This window comes from Strigops habroptila, chromosome 9 (genome assembly GCF_004027225.2).
Source record: "Strigops habroptila isolate Jane chromosome 9, bStrHab1.2.pri, whole genome shotgun sequence".
NCBI lineage: Eukaryota > Metazoa > Chordata > Aves > Psittaciformes > Psittacidae > Strigops > Strigops habroptila.
This window is the reverse complement of record NC_044285.2, coordinates 33,019,432-33,040,381: the sequence shown is the minus strand read 5'-3', so window position 1 is coordinate 33,040,381 and position 20,950 is coordinate 33,019,432. Positions and strand designations below refer to the sequence as shown.

At 46.4% G+C, this 20,950-nt stretch overlaps 1 long non-coding RNA gene across 2 annotated transcripts; it reads right to left on the bottom strand.

The window, feature by feature from the left end:
* Positions 1-1,424: 1,424 nt before the first annotated feature.
* On the bottom strand, positions 1,425-17,087 carry LOC115613070. 2 transcript variants are annotated; one of them, XR_003993263.1, is made up of 6 exons: positions 15,744-17,087; positions 15,318-15,400; positions 8,588-8,845; positions 5,145-5,304; positions 4,302-4,506; positions 1,425-3,238 (listed from the first exon to the last, which is right to left on the bottom strand). It is a non-coding gene; the product is annotated as an uncharacterized LOC115613070 (long non-coding RNA). The 2 variants fall into 2 exon arrangements; XR_003993264.1 differs by having other exon boundaries at positions 1,425-2,025.
* Between the last annotated feature and the right edge of the window lie 3,863 nt (positions 17,088-20,950).

Sequence of the window (20,950 nt, the reverse complement as noted above, 5' to 3'; positions counted from 1 at the left end):
TTATGGGCTGGGCGTAACTGCCACACTTTTACGATAGCCAGAAGAAACAGTTGCCCTCTTTAAGAAATAGATAGTGAAAAGCAGCCTCCACCCTGGGCTGAGATGCTGGCAGGCAGCAGGGTTTGCCAGATACTGCCCTGTGGAAGCGCTTATGGCTATAACAACATATGGTCACAGGTTGCCTTTGCTGGAAGAGATCAAAACAAAATGACTGATGAGACATAGAGGAGTGCCAGCCTCCTGCTGACAGCGCCGCTGGGAAGCATGCAGGATTTCACCCAGGATTTTAGCCAAAGTCCCGCCTGGATTTCTCCCTTAGGGTACACCTCAGCTGGTATAGCGAGCGCCCAAATCCAATTGTCATCCATATGCAGTACTGCCAAGGCTTAGGGAGAGCTTACACCCATGTCATTGGGCTTTCCAAAGCAGATATGGTAAAACCAGCCTTACTAGCCTCTTGCCCTATTTCTACCTTCTAAAGCCAAAAGCATAAAACAAGGGGGTTCATTCATAAACATTAATGAGGCTACCCGAGGGACTGTATTCTGTAGCATCATCATAAAATAAGATAAGTAATACTACTGCAGGATAATCTCTTTGTAGCTGACAAACATGCCTCTCACCTATTTTTAGAGATACTTTAAAGTGTTTCAAACTAGTTGAATAATTAAGGCTTTTTTTTCTTGGCTCTGCAGTTGCACATTTTTTGCGCTGAAACACTTTTTTCCTCAAATCACAATCTCACCCCACAGAGCACACCAAGCTGGGAGCACTACAGAGGTGAGCAGTGGCAGCCCCGACGGACAGGCTTGCTTAAGACAGGCACCTGGCATCAAATGCGTGCAGCCCTGCTAGTCATCTCCACAGCATCCCTCCCATTTCTCATAGGCCAAGGCAAACATTCACTAAGACACTTGTTCTAGGCAGGCCAGGGAAGTTTTGACAGCTGGTCAAGGGGCAAACGAGATATTTTGGTAGCTGAGAGACAGCTGGGTTGAAGGTTTTGTTCCAGCACTCGCAGCATGGTTTTGAAAGCAGTGGAGGGCTGAGTAGCAAATGGGTGACCATAACCCCTATGGAGAAAGCTTCTGCTCACCCCCAGAGCTGCCACTGCTGAAGGGAATTCTCCTGCAGTGCCCTCTGCCCTGCACATTGCACTGGGCCCTACATCCGAGTGCTTTCCCATGGTGCACCAGGGCAACAGCCTAGAAAGTTGTCTGAGCAAATCTAACCTTTTGCTGTAACCTCTTCCAGGCCATGCACCCCACTTCTTCCCAACTCTGGCCTTCACCTGACGCCTCCAGGGGCCAAGGCAGCTCACTAACCTAGCAAAAAATAAAGTGCAAAATTCAATCTCCTTTTTCACTGGGTTGAGTTTCTGTTGGACTAGAGGACTGAACCAGCGTACCAAGGAGTCAGGCGAGTACCAGAGCCGAGGCAAAGGAGGGTGCAGAAGGGTTCACCCAGGACCAGGGAAACACTTTTTAGAAGTATGGGTTTGGCAAATTTTAGGGACTTTTTCTTTCTTTGTTTCATATTACAGACTACTGTACATTTATGCTATAGGAAGAAGGAGAAAAAAACCATGAGAACAAACTTCAGGCTGCCTGGCTCTTGGCACAGAAAGCAGCGTTTGCCACAGAGCTAGGAGAGCTCAACTCATAGTCTTGTATCTTCCCTTCAGAAAGTTCTGCCCTGGTCCCCACCATTCTTGCTACAGGCAGAATTATTTTGCAAAAACATGCTATGTGTTTAAGCAACTGTCAGCTATACCCTGCATCCCACAGCAGGGACCCAGGCCAGGCAATATTTTGAATATAAGGACCAAGGCATAAAATTTGGTTCAACGTCCCGTAACAAACAGACAGCTTCCAATACTTGCACCAGCCTGTTGCTGAGAAGATTGACCACAAAGTCCTGTCCCAGCTGGAATTGCCAAACACTGAAAGCTTCTGGGCCGTGTATATCATGTTGGTGCTGTCCAGAAAACAGCAGAGATGCAAACAGCTGAGGCCTCGTCGTTACCTGCCAAGATGGAATGACATCTCTTCAGCTAGAGATGATGGAAACAGGGAGGACGCTGTGAAAATATCTGGAGGAAACCAAGGAGTCTTCCGACAAATCAACAGAATGCATAAATACACTTCAAATTCAGGAAAGTCATCCACATTACAAATGAAATGCCTTCTTCTGCTCTCTAGAATTGCTGACGGTTTAGAGTAAGTTCACCTATTTTTGAGCCAACAGCCAGATCTCATCTGAACACAAGCAACAGCTTGGTGGGGTCAGCCTTCTCCCAGCTCAGTCCTGCTCCAGTTGTGTCAGATCACTAGCAAATCTAGGCCCAGCATGTGTCTAAGCTGTTCAGAAATCAGAAGTGCTGAAAAGAACCAGAGTGATTTGGTGATTTTGGGTGTAGAAAGGAAACTGCATCCTCACCACCACTGATCAGCTCATCCAGCCATCCTCACAGTGTACTTCCACCATCTTGTTCCCATTAGTGAGACCATGAATGCCTCAGAGTGATCCTGGAGGACAACTGTGTATAAAAGATTAGTCCTCAAGACCTTTAACAAGTTTCCCAGTCTGAATTCAGATTGTCTTGAGTTAGAAAGCTAGCCTGACACTAACTTGCACTTGACCTCTTGTTAGCACCACTAGGCATTTGTTCAGCACTTGGGATGATTTCAGCCAAACAGTTGATTTGAACTGATATCACATCCTTACTGGGTTTGTCCAATATTGATCAGAGCACATTGTTCTTGTTGTGTTGGCTATCTTGATCATGAGTAGCATCACCTGTTAATAGCTAGGAATATGCTGGTCTGAATTCGCAAATGGAAATTTCAAAGCATTTCAGTGAATCAGGAGCACATCACTCACAGAAAAATGACTAGGGCCCTTGATGCCATGATAGCCTTAAAATGAGCTACTGTGTCTGAAAAGCTTCCCAAACATACAGTAATTTCCAGAAAGAATAAAACAGTTACTTGGTTTCCATTCTGGAGGGGCAGGTCAAATACACAGTGCATTGTCAAGGCAGTTTCCTTACTGAGGAACTTCTTGGGCTCAGATTCAACAGCATCACTAGGAATAGCCAGAAGGTTCCTCTAGTCTGCAGCACACATGCTTGGAGATGTGCTATTTCACCCCATCAGCCTTTATTTTCCAGTGCTGATACTTGAGTTCCCACATTTCTTTCTGCCAGCTGATGTAGGTTTTGGAAAGCCATGAAAGTCTGCAGGGGCAAATAACTGCAATGAGGTATTGGGTACCAATACAGCATCAGTCCTTTTGTCTTTTACCCAGCTTTGGAAGATGTTGAGCCCATGACTGAGCAGTTAAATTAGGAGCATCTTGAACACTGTACAGGGGAGCCTATTCAAGGCAAGGAGTACAGGAGGCATCAAGAAATCTCACTGGAAAGCCTGAAGCCATCTGCCTGCTGTCCTTCTGAGCTAAGAAGTAATTTTCTGAGGCCTTCTAAGCCACAGAATGCTGTGGCTAATAGGAAAAATAGAAGTATCCCAAGAAGAAACACACTTGCTGTTCACAGGGTGAGGAAGTTAAATACTCAGTTCTATCAACTCAGTTCCCATGAAACACCTTTTCAAGCAACCTGGACACCCAGCACCAGTACACTGAAGATGTGCTCAAGGCCCTCTTAGAAACACCAGAGAGGAACTAGAGTAGACACAGCAATCCCAGGACATCATCATATGTTCCTCACAGTGGTATATCGAACCATCCTGCCCTTAGCAAAGCCAGTTCTCCCACTCTGGTCAGAAAGCTGCAGTTTAAGCAGTATGATTACAACTGCACTTGGCGCTTCCACTCCTGTCTGGATCACATCTCTTCACAACCTTTACCCACTGGCAAAATTCTCTAGTGAAGACTTGACCCGAATGAAAAGGCTGATATAAAAACATCCGTAGGGTTCTGCCAGCAATTAGGAATAAGGGCAGGGGGAAATCCCTCCGAGGAATCTAACAAAGCCAGGAAACCTTTTTAAGCAGAACCAGCCTATCAGAGTGACAGAGTTGACATTTAAGGTTGGATGGACAATAGTGACATGAAAAGTGTTAAATGACCTGTTCATCTCAACAGTATATTCATTAGGCTAGTTAGGCGGTTGTTTCAAAAGCCTTCAATTTGGACCTAGCTTCTCCCATCACTGACCTTCTGTGTTAACATGTAATAGAGATGAAGAGGCTCAATCAACCCTTCTCTAACTGGTATAGTTGAAAGCTGTTTGCAGAGGTTTGATTTAGAAGTACAAGAGCTATTTTATTTTATCTTACCGTTTTAATCAAGAGTTTGGCTTCAGTAAAGATGAGGAGGAATCCCTCCATGTGAAACCCTCCAAGTTTTACAACATGTGGGATTTCCATGCATGGATTTTCTGATGCCTACAGCCTGAGGCTGAATTCCAAGTCCTGTAACTATAGTAAAATATTTGTAATTGCTCGCTGGGATCTCAGCCAGTGAGAATGTTTCCTCTTTAACCTATGAAACAAAAAGAGTTATCTTAAATACATGCTGAAAGTAGAAAATAAAATTAGCAATGGTGTTTAAGGAGCTTGGCAGCATGCAAGTTCAGAGAGACAGAGGTTAATCTGATCCCAATTCAGCTACAGGAAACAATGTTCCAACAATTAAAATATTAGTCCAGATGAACAGGTGACCCCCCCCTAAATCTCCTAATGGGATGGCACAGCCTGTTACCCTTCATAGCGATATCCCATGAAGCTGACACCTCTGCAGGAGTAGGATACACTTGCAGTTGCACACACAAAATGAATTATTGTCAAACGCACTTCATGGGACCGAGGTGAGAAGTTAAAATAATTGACAATTATATTAGGCAGCAGTTCAAAACCTCCTTGCAGCATAACCCCAGGCAAGATAAACAGAAACTCACGGTTACCTTCGCAGGTGGGCTCCTCCCCTTGGCTTTTTTCTTCCTTTCTGCCCCTTCTCCCCCTCCTGTTGTTGCTTCCCTTTGCACCCTGCTGCTGGCTCTGTCCCAGCACATGCTGCCAAGTGGCAGTTGGCCCCTGCACACCTGCTCCAAGAGATTTACCCCCGCAGCACAGCACCTCCTACACTACCAGACTCCTGGAAACTGCATGCTACCTCCTTACATTTGCAGCTCATCTCTGCTCCTTCATCTAACACATCCTTCTTGCCACAACACGCTTTCTTCAGGCATCTCCTTCCATTTCAACTACCACAGGACCATCTGCTTCCACGTATCTTCTTTTTGAAGAGGAACTATCCCAAACTTTGTAAACACCAAGCGACCTGGTGGATGAGCAGTGAGCAAAATTCAACTTCAGAAGGACGTTTCTGCTGCTGTTTTGCATAGAAAGAACCACACTCAAAAAACTTAAAGGCACTTAAGGAAAAAAAAAAACCCCACAGGACAACTGGAAACAATCTCTGCAAGATTCCCATAGCCTTCAGAGGAAGTGGAATCTACATGTAATTTTAAAAGAGAAGATTGTGTTTTCCTTGCACTTTAATTGGCAAATAATCAAGACCACATTCAATGCAACACAAGTTCTTGCACTCATGCTGTGACAGCAGACCAAGAATCTCTATTAGGAATCCAATGCAATTACAACCCAACAGCAGTCCAGCAAAAGACTAGGTATAAAGGGAGGCATGACCCCACATTAGAAAGAAGCCAGTGATGATACGGCTAAGGTGTAGTTCAGACAGTGACACACTGAAGTGACACTAAAAGAAGCAATCAGAAGGGCTGGCGCTGGGACAAGAAAGCTGCCACTGGATACCTATTCCAGTGTCCTGAATTGCTACAGTCAGAGTTGCTTTCAGATCATCAAATTAACACACAACTAACATCAATTTTCCAAAACCATGAACACCCCCCTGCACTCAGCAATATCTGAACACAAATGTGTATCCTTTTCTCCTTGGCCATCCTGCTACTGTCTGCTCTTTGAAACAGGACTAGGGCAGCACATGGCATACAGACCAGATGATACCTCTAAACAACTCAAGTTCAAATTAATGAAAGAGGAGAATGTTCTGCAAAGAGCATAATCTACACTATCTCACAACGTGTTTCTGAGTGAAGCTTTGGGTCTGGCCGTGGTTTGTAACTTTTAAAGATAGGCTGCCTGCCTCCAGATGCCCGTCCTTGGCTGGGGAGAAGGAGGAACAAGTTTCCTCTGCAGTAACTCTGAACTAAGTGCTTGGTCTCTTCCCTGCCTGGTCGGGCTGCGGGGTGATCAGCTGTGGGAGCGCATAGTGCAGACCAGCTGCTCTGGCTGGCATCTGAAGTAGGGTGAAGGTCTGGGTGTAAGAAAACAAGGAGAGCGCTGGGCGATTCCAGCCTGGTGGGGAAGCAGGCTGCCTGCACAACAGGACTTGTAGAGGGGTTAAAAATCTGACTGTCAGAAAAGGCATAAACAATACAGGTCCTGCAAAGGCAGAGACTAAAGCAGGTTTTCTTTATCTGTGACCTGCAGTATGCTGTTAGGACATACGATCCCCAAAAACTGGCTGTAAGGCTAGGAAATTAATACATTGCCATATGCAGGTAGACTCCCAAAAAGCAACAGGGAAAAAAATGCAAATTGAAGTTATAAGTATTTACAGTTTAGGAGAACATTTAATTGGTTGTAAAAAAAACCCACCAGGGTGACACTGAGCAAGATGCATCTTGGCTTGTCTTCAAAGGGTTAGGTGGACCTTTGGTTAAAAAGGGAATGAGAAACACTGGCTCAGGAAAACCCTCAAAGTCTCTCAAGCTCCCCTACAACCTGTCTGTCCCTGTATATTTTCTTCTTCTCACAGATCTGTTGAGAAAATACGGTTCCCTTTTCGGTATCAGTTTGGTGCTATCACTTCACCATAGCAACCGACAGCAAACAGCAGCTCCAGCAACTGGAAGTTGTTGGCTGGCTCAGGTAGGCTCTCCTACAGCAGCAGGCTTGACTGACTGCTCTTAACAAAACCATCAGTCGCATAATTCTAGATTTAATTCTGCTAAAAGAGAGTATACACAATTAACTAAATGCCACCAATTAAACTATCAAGAAGGCAGGAATATTTTCAGTTAGAGCACTTTGTGTGCAGCTACACCATAATCAGGGTATGACAGCAGCTCCTGTAGACACACCAAGCTACTTTTAAAATAGCTACCTCAAGTCCTGGAGACAGACATGGACCACAAAGCCCACCAGGACAGCTGGGTCCATTCCAAGCAGCTTCCCTGCACACATCTCCGTGCTGGCACAGGCCAAACTGCAAGCAGTGCCTGAGGTGCTAGAGCCTGGGATGCTTTGGAAGTCCAGGTCACTCCCAAGCAATGCCCAGCAGTGAAGATGGATCTGAGCCAAGACACCAGAGCACAAGCTGAAGCAGAGGAGGCTCCATCCTGCTGCTAGACCATGGAGGTATTAGACTCAGCAGGAAGATAAAGAAGTCAACAGGATGGTGAAGCCATGAAGGAGAGGAAGGGGAGTGTTGCAACACACGGCTGGGACTTACACAAATATTTTTATATTACTGAAAAGCATAGGGGAGACATACACCGTGACAAGGTATCCAGCTCAGGTTGCTACCATCAGGTGCTTACATCTATTCTTGATGATGTGGAAGGAACAATTTATTTGGGGGGAAATTTAATAATAAAGGGTGTAGATTTCTGCCAAGTGCTCCTGAATTCCTCTGCTTTATGTTCACTGAACATCTGCTTTGTTAACAGATTTAATCCCTGTTTTGCATAGGAGTGTAGGAACATTACAATGAGTGAATAACAAATATATTTACAGTGAAATTGGTTTTAAAAATGTACAATTTATGTGTGCACATATTCTTTAGAGACACACATACGCATACATCAAGAATTGCTTTACAGTTAAAGGAAGGTGAACTCCTTCTGCCCAAATTTGCAACAATTTCTATTTTATTTTAGGTTTGTTAACCCATTTCAGATTTAAAAGACATTGTCTATTGAGATCAGGGTGTGTACTGTATACCTGTCACCACAGATTTCACTGAAGTCAACTAACTTAGTTTTTTTTTAATTACAACTTCTCATATCAAGACAAAGGTGTTCGATAAAATTCTCTCCAAATGTCCCAGCTTTGCACTTTTCCCCAACTAAAGCAGATACCTTTCAAAGAAAAATGGCTTCAATCACAAAAGACAGACAAACATACTGAAAAGATTAAAACAAAGTAAAAATAAAAACCTGCTAAACTTCCTTCCCCATATCATCAGAGACAGCACGTTTTCAGGATATCAGCAGCAGCCCAGTGTGTCTGGCATTTAAAAACATCCAAATAGCTTAGACCCTGTACAGCCCTTGCTGCTTGTTAGTCTATAAACTTGTGTCCAAATCCTAGTTACAAAATCCCACTGAATTCATTGGAATTCGTTGCTTAAGTATAATCGGTTCATAGTATATTGGTTGGTGAGACAGATTTCTTTTCTACCACTGCATACACCGGTGAGATGAAAAACTTAGTAACTAAAAATGTTTTTCAGCATCTTGTTTTCCTGGAGAAAAAAAGTGTAATTATATGGAAATGGAAAAGTTATTTGGTCTTACTGTGGACATGGTAACTGTGGTCTCTGGGTCGTCTTGTGCTCTTTCTGTCCTGTCAGCTCATTTGTTTTCCATGTGGCTGCTTGAATGTATACATTTGTCTCTGGTTATCATATGCTGAATATGATTGTTATGCACTCAGATTTATTCCCAGCGTGAAAATTATTTGGAAACGTGTAGAATGAGGGGGAGAAACACAGCCATCATTTGAGGAACTTGCACAGTAGAGTGCTCAAGAGCTTCCTTTCAGATTTGCCTTTCCTGCCAAAAAAAAGGCATTGTTACAGTGACAGCCAAGAGGCGTGTGTTACAACAGGGAAATCATATGGGATGCAAAATTAAAATCTCAATCACAGGTGAAAAATCAAGGCAGCAGAGGATTGGATATACAGCATCGCTTGTTTCTCCCTGTCCCCTAGGAAAAGTTGCAAATGCCTTGTCCTTACTGAGGTGATACTGTAAGATGGCCAATGCCCAACGCGGGGTAGCTAAGCACCCTCCCAGCAAGTGGAAGAGGTCACCCCTTCCACCAGAACGGCAGCCAGTGGCCACTTCCAGTCCTGAGCTCCTCTTCTGCCAGCACAGCTGGACCTATGACAGGTCCTTACCAGTCAATCCCATCCAAGGAAGTGCGACTTTCCAATGCCCCAGGCCACACTGTCAGGATTGTGCAGCACAGCTCAAGCACCAGCAGGATTTGCACACCATGCCACGGTTTCCACAGAGGAGCACAGGGGCTAATACCTATGCTCAGGATCTGAATTACACCCGGTGACAATTTAAGACAAACTTGTCAAGCCCGTGTAGATCCAGACAGCAATCACCTGGGATTTGTCCATGCACAGACCACTGTATTTCTGAATGGCAGATTATGCTCCTCGGCTTCCTCTACTTGCAGCTACTCAGCATTTCTCCCCTGTTGTAGTAATTCTGGCCGACAACGCTCACTATTACTTACCCTCTTTGGATAATCACACCCTTACAGTACCTCTCACAGCCTAATGTTTTACAACGAAATCTGAGAAGGTCTGAATAACCCTAATAGCGGTTCAGCAGCGGCACTCGCACAATTATTACATAAAAGGTAAGTGTGCTCCTACCAGCTTTCCATTTAAATTTATAGTGATTGGTTCCATACACTAACATGGTAAATGAAAAAAATCTCAGCCTTCATTTAAGAGGTTTATAGTAAATAAAAAAGTGCCAAGGGTTGTGTGTTGGCCCCCAGTCTGTCAGCTTTCTGGGCAGGAAGGGATTCAGTCTCCCTTTCCTAGGCATGCATAAAATGCCAGGTGATATTACGGCTCTGCTCCATGAGGAGTATGGCTGCAGCGAGAGCCAGAGGAACTCAGGCTGCTGGTCCTAAGGAAACCTCCTCTGCAAGCCCAGGCTGGAAAGGCTGAGACAGAAATCACTCACATTCTCCTGCAGCCGGCTTTCCCAGTGACATTCCAGCACCTTTTCAGCATTTGGCGATGCACTGTTTTCCACCTACAAGCCAGTGTGGAGTTGGAGCCCTGATTAATCCGGTGCACAGAGCCTTTACCATATCGAACAAAGGCTGGCAACTGTGAGATGTGGTGAGTATTGCCTGAATTATTATTTCCACAAGGAGCACAGACCTTGAGAAGGTTTTAACTATCTCTAGAGACTAAAGGCCACTCTGTTGTTCTGAATTTAGGCTGCAGGGAAGGCAGGTCTTCACTCATGAGATTTTAATTTCAGTAGCTGCAAGAGTATACTTTAGAAAATACACCTTGGGTCTGATCCTGACTTACCGAAGTCAAAGTCCAAGATACTGTGCAAGTCAGTGGGAAGAAAGGCGTGATTCTGCTACACAAAGCCAAGCATCTGGAGGATGCTCAGCCCTATCCTGTTGTGAAGTTTATCACTCCTGGGTGAAAACAGGCACCTGCTCCTCTTAGCTGAAGTCCCCCTGGCAGCCTACAGGCACCCTTCTGCCCCTTGGCACAGCCTCAGGGGGAAGAACAGCGAGTACAAGCCCCACTGTCCCCAATTTGTTGCATATGTAGAAGGCTCCAGAAGTGTTGACCAGTGAGAACCACCTATTGCTGCTCCCTCAAGGCCAGCTCCAAGAAGGATCCTGCAGCTGAGTCAATCACAGGCACCAGAGAGGGCTGCATCACCTTTACACTGCCTGTACTGCCTCTATGCTGTCCAGACCTCCCTCCCTTGCCATAAGCCTGCAATCTCTGCTCCTTGGTGAGGAAGATAAGAGTGGATCCTTCAGTTTTTCCCACCTTCATCAAGCTGTATCTCCAATGGCACTCAACACCCTTGCACTGTCACAGTGTCTTGACCAAATGGACTTCCCAAAGGCCTCTTCCTCCCAGACTGGCTGCAGCTGCTGGATGGGATGTCTCAGAAATTGCCCCTACATGGAGCCTGCCTACCAGGACCCACTCAGCAGAGCCCGCAGACCATGTGGGAACTCAAGAGCAGGCCAGCAGATGGTGGGATCAGCCAAGGAGAACTTGCTTATTGTCATCAGGGAAGACAATTCTTTCCCCCAAGACATGCTGTGCTGTCAGAGCAACACATCAGCCTACAAGGACTGGCTCAGTGACAAGGAGCCAGACATGAGTCAAGAGGTCCATTAAGTACTGGCTGGGTGAAAGAACCAGCATGTTTGACCCCAGGAAGCTCAGTTTTTACACTAGTTTATCAACTGCAGTAGGTCCAAACCACCTTGGTTTTGTCTGAAGCTGCTTCTGATGGTGGCAGATCAGGGGAGATTCTGGCCTCTCCTTCCTCCCTTCACCACATCTGAGATGGTGCAACCAAAAGGACTTCATCCAAGAGGACCTCAAGAGCCATCATCCACCCAGGGGCCACTCTCTCCAGAACAACAGGGTTACTGGAGACCCCAGGCCCTGCTGCAGCCCTCCCATGATGGCTGGCACAAGGAGTACACACAACTGGATATCACTGGTGTGGGATGAATTATTCCAAACCAAGGATACACACCTTAACAAGGAGGTGTTACCTTTACCCTTTATGTTCCTCCCCATCCATTTTTTTTCCTTAAAATAAACAAACAACTAAATGCTTTGCTGGGTGAGCCTCAATCCTACACAGCCCTTGCTACTCACAGATCCCTGCTGCTCCCCAGCGAGGCTCCTCTCCCCAGAGGGGAGATGCAGCACACTCTGCCCTGCCACCCTAATCCTGGTGCAGCCTTTCCCCCTGCATACCCACACAGGGGACATTGCCTGTCCCCTCATTTGCTGTGATTTCACGGCAAGAAATGAACCAGTGTTTCTATGAAGGAGGAGAAAGTCATCAGCCGTGCAAGATCTAGTGACAGGTCCCAGCTTCTGGTGTAGCCAGCCGTGGCTGGCGTCTACCTGACAAGCACTTCGTTAATGCATTTCTAGGCTCACTCCATATTGGGGAAATCCTCCCCTCCCTATAAAAGGACACAGAGCAGAACCGGCCAGTTTGAATCAACCAAGGCAGACTGGGGGGTCAGTGGTGAATCCGTGCACAGGAAGGGGTCTGCAAAAGTGCACTTGTAAATCCCTCAGTGGGAGTCCCTCCTCCTCCTGCTCACAGATCTGTAGTGTCAGGGGCTTTACACTCCAGTGGCACACTCCCAGTGTGCCTTGCACATTTGCTGAACTAAGGTAAAACCAGACACTGCAGAGCTGTGATTTATATCCATAGGGTAGGGCACTGCTGGAGAGGTCCCTTCCTGCTGCAGGAGGGATACACACTTCTCTTTCTCTCCTCACACATCCTGCCCTTGCAATCACTGCACAGATACAGAGGGGAAACCTGTTAGGGCATTGTCACCGCTCCTCCTCCTCTTTCAGCAACCAGAAATCCCAAACCATGTGGCTGCTGTGCTACCCTGCAAAAGCACCAGGCAAAAGAAGGTCCCAGGCATTCCTGCTACAGTCCCTGCTGCACGGTACCCCTCGACATTGATGCTTTGGAGCAGCATAAGCACCTTCACCTTTCACAAATGCTAACTGGAAGCTTGAATTGCTCCACTAGATCTGGCCACCTAGCTTGGCTGCAAGAAAAGTTAACTCAGTGGAAGAAGGCAGAGGAATAAAAGGCCTTCCTTTCTCCTTTTGTCAGGCAACAGGTCACACATGCTTGCAGACAGATCCCAAAGCCTGTCTCTACTCTCACATTTCTTCTTTTCCGTTCTCTGACGCTTTCCTGACACATCTTCTTGTGCACTTTGCTCAGCTTTTGAAGTAACACTCCTCCCTGCTTGTTCTCCTTCCCACTCCTTGTCACTGCAGTCCTGCTGCTGTCATCACGCTCCCATCAGACTTCTCCTTTCAACTGTGCATTTCCACGCTGTCTTTCCCAACTGTCACATACGCTTCTGGTTCAAACATCTGTTCCTCCTCCTTCCAGGGAAATTACTCCAAAACGTGCTGCTTTCTCTCTGAATGGAAGGAAGGATAGATTTGGTTGTACACACGGTGCTACACAAACATCCCTGCTGCCAAGTGAAAGGCTCCTCTTCTGTGATTTGGTCACATCAATTCCCAGGGCTACAGGTTCAGTTCCTCCTTATTCTGCCAGGATGAAGAGTGAGAAGCCTGTTTTTCGTGCCTTACAGCCTGGTTGCTCAGGGCTAACAGCCTCTGCTATGCAGGGAAGCAAAGGAGAGGGATACTTACTACCTCACACAGAAGGAAGGTCTGCATGATCATTTTCTGTAATGGGGTAAATAGATGCCCTGCAAGAACGACACCCTGAACTGCCCACCCTCACTGGTGCCATGGGGAGGCAGGGGAGAGGTCATGGGGAAAGAACAACTGGATTCTCTCCTCCTCCTTGCTCTGCCCCCATGCACTGGCTGGAGGCAAGGAGCCTCCAGCAGCTGCATGGAGCAGTATGCCTCAGCAGCATTACTTGGACAGACAGAAACCCAAAATCTAGTTCTGTGTAAAACCTCAGGGTAGAAAACGACATTACAGTCCTTGGGTCCTTCCATCTTTCTCCAAAACATTTGGTGTCACTCAGCAAAGACAGCAACTGGCACTGTGAAGGATCCTCTACTTCCAGGCAGAGGGAGGACTGCAAGCCCATGCTATACATCCACCATCACACCAGCTCCTTCAACACCTCAGCTCAGCCATCCCCATGGGCTGAGTATCACTTACCAGAAGGTTTTCATTCACCAGGCACCCCACATGGGAGTGCCTGAGGCTGCTCCATATCTGTGGCAAGCCTCTGACCAAACAGTGCAGCTGGTCATGAACTGGTTAACACAGGTAAAGCAGTCAGTTCCTCTATTAGGGCAGTCACTCAGAGTCCCTCCTTTCATAGGAAAAACTGGTCTTTCATGGGCCTTGGACACATCCTTAAACCAGGTGTCAGAACTTAGAGAAGAAGGTTCAGAAACTTTTTGTTACTGGTGGTAAGTTCCGCCCATAGCTGCAACCCCAGTGAAGAATCTGAAATGTTGTTTCTATTCTATTCTCCTTTCAGTTGCTTATAAGTTTCTCAGTTTCCCATTCAGGGTGAAATGTTCAGTGCTTGGTCTCAGCTCAGAGATGATTTCTTTTATTTCCCCCTGCAGGAACTGTGAGCAAAATACTAAATGCAGTAGATTTGGAGTTTGGGGAGTGTGAGCAATCTTATTTCCCCCTTGTTACCTCTGATACCATATGTTCCAATTGGAAATTTTATACTTGCATACTGGTAACTCATAAATGGTGGAGATGATAGACTTCAAATATTCTTATTGAGAGGCAGAAAACAAACCCAGATTTAACAAAATAATTGGTTCAATACTGTTAAGATGAGTTTAGAGAATTCTGATAATGCTTTTCCCTTTCCCAGTGTCCCAGAAGGGGGAAGTACACATGTTTTATTTTAATCTATGTGCTATAATTTTAAGGATAGCTGACACAAGGTGGTCTTTGTTAAGATGTATCTATTCGCTTTGAAATCAAGTTCAGTGCTTACAGGCTGCCAGAAATCACAGACCTATTATTCAAGGAACTTTTGAGCTCCACTGTCAAAACCATCAGAAGTCTGTAAGCGGAACAGCTCCCATTCAATGCATTTTTGTGCTCATTTGCAAACTTTATGGTGGGATTGCTTAGAGCTTTGTTCCCCTCAACTCTATACTCACTTAAAACTAGAGGCAGAGAACATTTGAAAACCCAGCCTTCCAGAAGCAACGGCACCCTAATAATCCTCAACCACAATGTCACTTAGGCCACCTTACATGTCACAAACTTGGGGTTTTTTACTTTAAAGTCAGTCCTGCAAACCCCATGAAAGCTTTGGATAACCTATTCATACTTTACATGTTGGTATAAATACATAAGTTATAAGACACAGTCGATGAACTTTAAACACAGGTACTTCCTGAGCACAAGCGCTCAATCACTGCCAAATTCATATATGCACATAGATGGTTATATTATCTTTTCCAGGGACAGATTTACGAGGGGATGTAGGTAGACAATATCCCCCCACCCTTTTCTCCCTTTACCATGGCATGGCATGGATGTCCTTTTGTATGTGTCTGGGGAGTTACTGAACAGCTGTCCAGCCCATCTTGCTTCCCCTGCACCATCCATGGTCCTGTTTACAGCTGAGAGTCACTACTAACAGCTTGCATGGATTTAACAACTTAGGCAGCAAATCACTACCAAAACAGACTGGCACATCGTGACATAACAAAACAAAATGACCCTGTTTGGGCAAGGAAGTCTCATGACCTGAAACTCACCAAACACAAGGGCTGGCAGACCACCGAGGAAGCAGATGATGGCTCTCTTCCAATCCTGCTGACCAAAGTGACCCAGCAGCCACCTGGAACACAGCAAGAGATGAAGCCTCTTCGGCAGGCAGCTCCCAGTGTGTTCTCTGCCTCAACAGCATCTGACACAAGCTAGTTTCACATCTAGAGCCCTTTGATCACTTTGATCTCTCAGGTAGTTATTACCTTAATGATTCATGATTGTTACTCAGGTCTCACCTGCAAACAAGGAAACTTCCACACCAGCCTGCTAACTTTGTAGGCTCACTTCCCCAGCCTCCTGAGAGCTCCTTCATTACACCAGTCCCACAGCATAGTGATTCTATTAAGTGCTGTGGAATTAATCTTGATTTATGGCAGTGGGAGTGAGAGAATAATCAAGTTCTGTGTCCTCACCTTCTGAGCTACTGGTACTGCTCTGATCTTCTTCATACTTTGAAGCGCTTTATTCCGGTCAGGTTGGTAGAATTACTTTGCTTCTGTATCCTTAAGCTCTGGTCATTCTTTGCAGTAATTCCTTGTAGCAGCTTCTGGAAAGGTGTTTTTCTCCTTCCACTCCCGACAATAAATGAGTTTGTCACCTGAAATATACTGCCAATGTGTTACATGTCCCACAGTGTTTGTGGTTATATCAGAAGTGTTTGTTTATAGCACCATAATTCAGCAATATCTTGATTACAGGAGAGATGATGTTGTAACTCACTGTGGCTAGAGAGAATATTATTTTTCTTTTCCTTTAATATAAAATGTTGATTTTCAGTCAATACACTAAAAGAAAAGAAGTACAGCTGTTGCCCTAGTAACCAGCTGCCTTGTAAACCATAAGATGTTAGGAGCATAAGGTGTTAATTGTTCCAAGTGCTGCTTGTGGTCGGGGATAAAAGATAGAATGGGAGAGATCTTAAGAAAAATCTGGGAAGATAAAGTCAGCTGGTCTCTGCTTGGAGAAAGCCTATACAGCAGCAAGTGGAGAGACAAGGTGAGAAGTAACACTGCCATTAGAATGGCCTGAATTGTGGCCACGTGTGACAGCATCCATGAGAGAAGACTCTGAGGGCACATCACAATGCTGGGAGCCTGATGGGTTTTTACCAGCGCAGTCACAGCGCAGCACCTCCACCACCAGATGTAGCAGCTTTTTCTGCCACTGCTCACACCCTCTTCCCGACCAGACCCGCCTAAACTTCCCTTTCTGTTCTGTGTCCTGGGGTTTCCATGTGCTGTGCTCCAGGAGGCTCCTTCCCATGTGCTACTCAGCACAGATTGAGGCCTGTCCTGCAGAAACTGCCACCACCTCTCCAGAGCATTTCCTCCACTGGAGCAAGCCAGGACAGAGCACCCCTCCTGTCACATACCTGTGGGTGTTGCAACACAACTGCATTGCCCGGCTGAGCAGCTCCTGCTTTCACGCCCCTTGCATGGCACAGCACTCAACATCTCCCTGGCTGCTCATGCTGTGCATTCGTCCCAGCCACACTGTCTGTGAGGAGTGGGAGCAGTTGATTGCCCAGAGCACAGACTGAACTCCACCAGCTATCTGTGTTTCTGTCTCAACCTCCTACAAGACAGAGCCCTCAAGTCCAGCAGGCTGGGGCTGGGAAAGCAGCACCAGAAGGATTCCTTCTGCAAGAGGCGGCCTCTAAGGAAGAAAGACTACATGAGGTCTTCTCTCCCATCTCTCTCCTCTCTCTAAGATGAAAGCAAGCTGGCGAGACAGCAGCCTCATGCTCTGCAGCATCTGCCACCTCTCCCATCCCTCCCCCCACAACCCCAGCCCCAGCAAAGTGGAGAACAAACATGAATACTGCTAAATCAGGAGGAAGGTTTTCTACTGCAGCCCTTTTTAGCCATTACCTGCTCTGGATGCCCATTGAACCTGCGAGAACCTGAAATCCCTTAGGAAATAAAGATAAGGGGCATAGAAAAAGCAGCATATTTATAAGGTAACCCCCTCCCAGGGGCAGGGCTATGCTAATCAGAGAGACTGTCCCAGCATGGCACATGGATTACATACACACCATAGTAACGTATGGAGAGGAGGGCTCACATTCAGCACGGCTGCCCTCCCCAGCGCACATGGCTGGAGAGTTTCACACCATGGGCATGAACAGAGAGGCAAGGCCAAGCTCTGGCTTTGACCTGAAGAAAAAAAGGGTGGGACACCAGAACTGGTGCCTCCCTTGGGCTCCAGTTTCCAGGGATATATTCCTGATGTCTCATTAGCTTCTGGGGAGAAGTTTTCCCCTTGTTGTTTTTATTTACTAACTCTTGATGTTTATACTTGGCAGTAAAGCCATATATCACAGTGAGCCACACCACAAAGCCCTGTATGCAGTCTAATGACATGTCACACTGGTGATGGAGACTACATCTAGCTACACAACCTTCATATCAAATCAGAAGTTTATTTTCTTTTTCTTGGTCCCCCGGTACAGTCGCCTGTGATAACGCAGCCATCTCCATCTCAGCATAGCCTAACATAGACCTGTGCCACTGACCAGGGCTGGGATTTCTGCCATGCATCCTTTACACAAAGAAAACAGTTTGAGCAGAGATGAAACTGAGAAACCATTAATTTTTCCAAGCAGAGAGTGCCTGGGCAGCACTTTGCATAGCAGAGCTACATTTAAACTGGGGTCTGGGGGTAAGACTGAAAAATAAAGATGAATGAGTTTTGTTGGATAATTATAAAATAAAATTGAAGGCTCTGGAGTTTAGCTCAGGAATATAATCCAGTATATGTGGTTGGTTAGCCTGCTCCCTCTCCTATTGCTAGCAGCACTGTCTTAACCTAGCAAGGAAATCTGCACTTCATATGGAGTCCAAAGACAGAAATGTGTTTGGGTACCACAGCCCAAGTACTTGCACAGGATCAATCCTGCCCTGTGCCAGTCTCCTAGCAGATGGTTTTGTTCCCCACGTATGAGGCAGGGCTGCAGAGAGGTGCTGCAGGACTCGACTTGAGCTTGCCTGCTGCTACAGCTGGACCCATAACTCTGCTGAACAAACCCCATCCCAGGAGGCTCTGTGTTTGGCAGGAGCACAGGGCAGATGTTTAGGGGATGACAACCTGGTTGGTAGCTTGGGGGCTTCACACAGGCAAGCCTTCCCATGGTGGGTGTGATGGAGACCTCTGCTCAGGGCCCACCAGGGTAAAGCTGGCTCAGGGTTAGAGACAGGTTTGGAGATAACTCTCTTGCCATTAAACACATGGCTACGTAGAGGGTGGTGTCTAAGGGTAGAAAGGGCAGCACAGCTAACCTGAATGGAAAACTGAGGTTGGTTTTGCTATCTGGAGTGACTGCTTTCCTACATTCAGCTTTCGAGTTGCTGCAGAACTGAAGAGCAAAGCAGAGGCAAGTTCTCTTTGACTTGGGAAATCCTTCAAAAATAAAGCAAACCCATTTTGAAAGGCAGACTTTGTCAGCTGTCCTATTTTTAGGATTGACTTCTACAGGTCCTTCCTTCAATGATAGCAGTTTTGCCTGAGCAATGACTAGGGACTGCAGGATTTAGGCTTTTAATAAAGCAATTGTGTAATTAAAAATAAATGGGTCTCTAGTGTCACTATTTAAAAGAAAAGAAAACTTAGATCAAATAAGGCATTTCTTTCTTTTTGGTTTAGTCTGCTTGGATCATGCAGAGCTTTAATGACGCAGTCACAAATGTTGTATTTAAAAGGCCTCTTAGTTGCTGAGAGGAGCCCCAGGAGAGGGCTATTAACTGGCCAAATTAGGCTATTTATTTTTGTGAGTTTTGCAAGTTTGAAAGAGAGAGGCACATTTTCACTTAGGAGAGTGATATTTCAAATAGGTCACAGGAAACTCTGGCAGGCAGGGAGCAAAGCAGAGCGTCAGTAGGAAAACATTAACCAGAGTAATTTTGCAAGTGCAAGACGACATTTGGGTTCCTAATGGCTTCTGAAGTCCATTCAAAAATCTTTCAGTAAAATGGGGGCAAGGCACCGCAGCTGTGCAGGAGCCGTGGCCTGATCCTGAAGGCCTTTAAACCAGCAGAGCTGTGCCTGCGGGGGCTGCCGCAAGAGAAGGCGGTGCTGTCATCACAGCCAATGAGCTGGCACTAAGTGTTTGAAGGAGATGGACTCTGTTGGTTAGGAGGTAGCTGATGCTTGCGCAGACGGCCGGTCAGTCCCGCAATTTCACCGCGCCTTTCCCTCCTCCAGCTTTGACTTCAATTCTTCAGACAATCAATAACTTCATTTTCCAGTCACAGCCTGTAGCAAATCAGGAGTGACTTCAGTAAATCCCACAAAGGTGCATGCACACCTGAAGAATCAGGTCCAATACTTTTTACATGCATGAGGCTGGTTGGAAAAGGTCTCTCCACACCATCTCAACAGGCATGGCACATGCTTGCCAATAGCACACCATTTCCTCCTTTTCCATTTGCAAATAGAATCAATAAACTTGAAGTCCATTCAGGAATGAATCACATGAAGTTACTTTGGAGGATTGGCCCATCTCCCATTGACTTTAGCAGCTCAGGATGAAGCTTATCAGGAACTAAAAATGGGCAACATTGGGCTGTTGTTGGGTCCTGTTGCTGCTCCAGCAAGGCACGGGTCCCTTGAGCTGCCACCACATGAGTGACAAGAGCATTGCTGCATCTACACATGATGGAAAGGCTTTCAGGATCAGGATCAAGATAAAAAAAAAAAAATTATAATAAAAAGCAGTGTTCCTGTATTCTTCCCATAATTGTACTTGGTCCTATTAATATAAAACAACTCATCGACCCCGCACAAAACCCAACCAAAACCATAGAATCACAGAATGGTTGGGTTGGAAGGGACCTTAAAGTTCCAACCCCCTGCCACAGGCAGGGACACCTTCCACTAGACCACCCTGGCCGTGAACACTTGCAGGGATGGGCAGCCACAGCTTCTCTGGGCACCCTGTTCCCAGCACCCCACCACTCACAGGGAAGAACTTCTGCCTAATACCTCATCTAAATCTCCCTTCTGTCAGTTTAAAACCGCTCTCCCTTGCCCTGTCCTTACTTGCCCTTGTATAAAGTCCCTCTCCAGCTTTATTGTCAACCCCTTTAGGCACCGGAAGCTGCTCTAAGGTCTCCCGGGAGCCTTCGCTTCCCCAGGCTGAACCAGCCCAACTCTCAGTCCGTCTCCAGAGCAGAGCTGCTCCAGCCCTCGGAGAATCTCTGTGGCCTCCTCTGGACTTGTTCCAACAGGTCCATGTCCTTATGTTGGGGGTTCCAGAGCTGGACGCAAGACTGCAGTGGGGAATGCTCACGAGAGTGGAGTAGATGGGGAGAATCCTCTCCCTCAACCTGCTAGTCACGCTTCTTTGGATGCAGCCCAGGATACAGTTGGGTTTCTGGGCTGTGAGTGCACATTGCTGGCTCATGTAGAGCTTCTTGTCAACCAATGCCCTCAAATTCTTCCCCTCAGGGCTGTTCTCAATCCAGTCTTCACCCAGCCTGTGCTTGAGACCTCGCACTTGGCCTTGTTGAACTCCATGAGGTTCACACACGCCCACCTCTCAAGCCCGCCAAGGTCCCTCTGGATGTCATCCCTTCCCTCCAGCATGTTGACTGCACCACACACTTGGTGTCGTCAGCAAGCT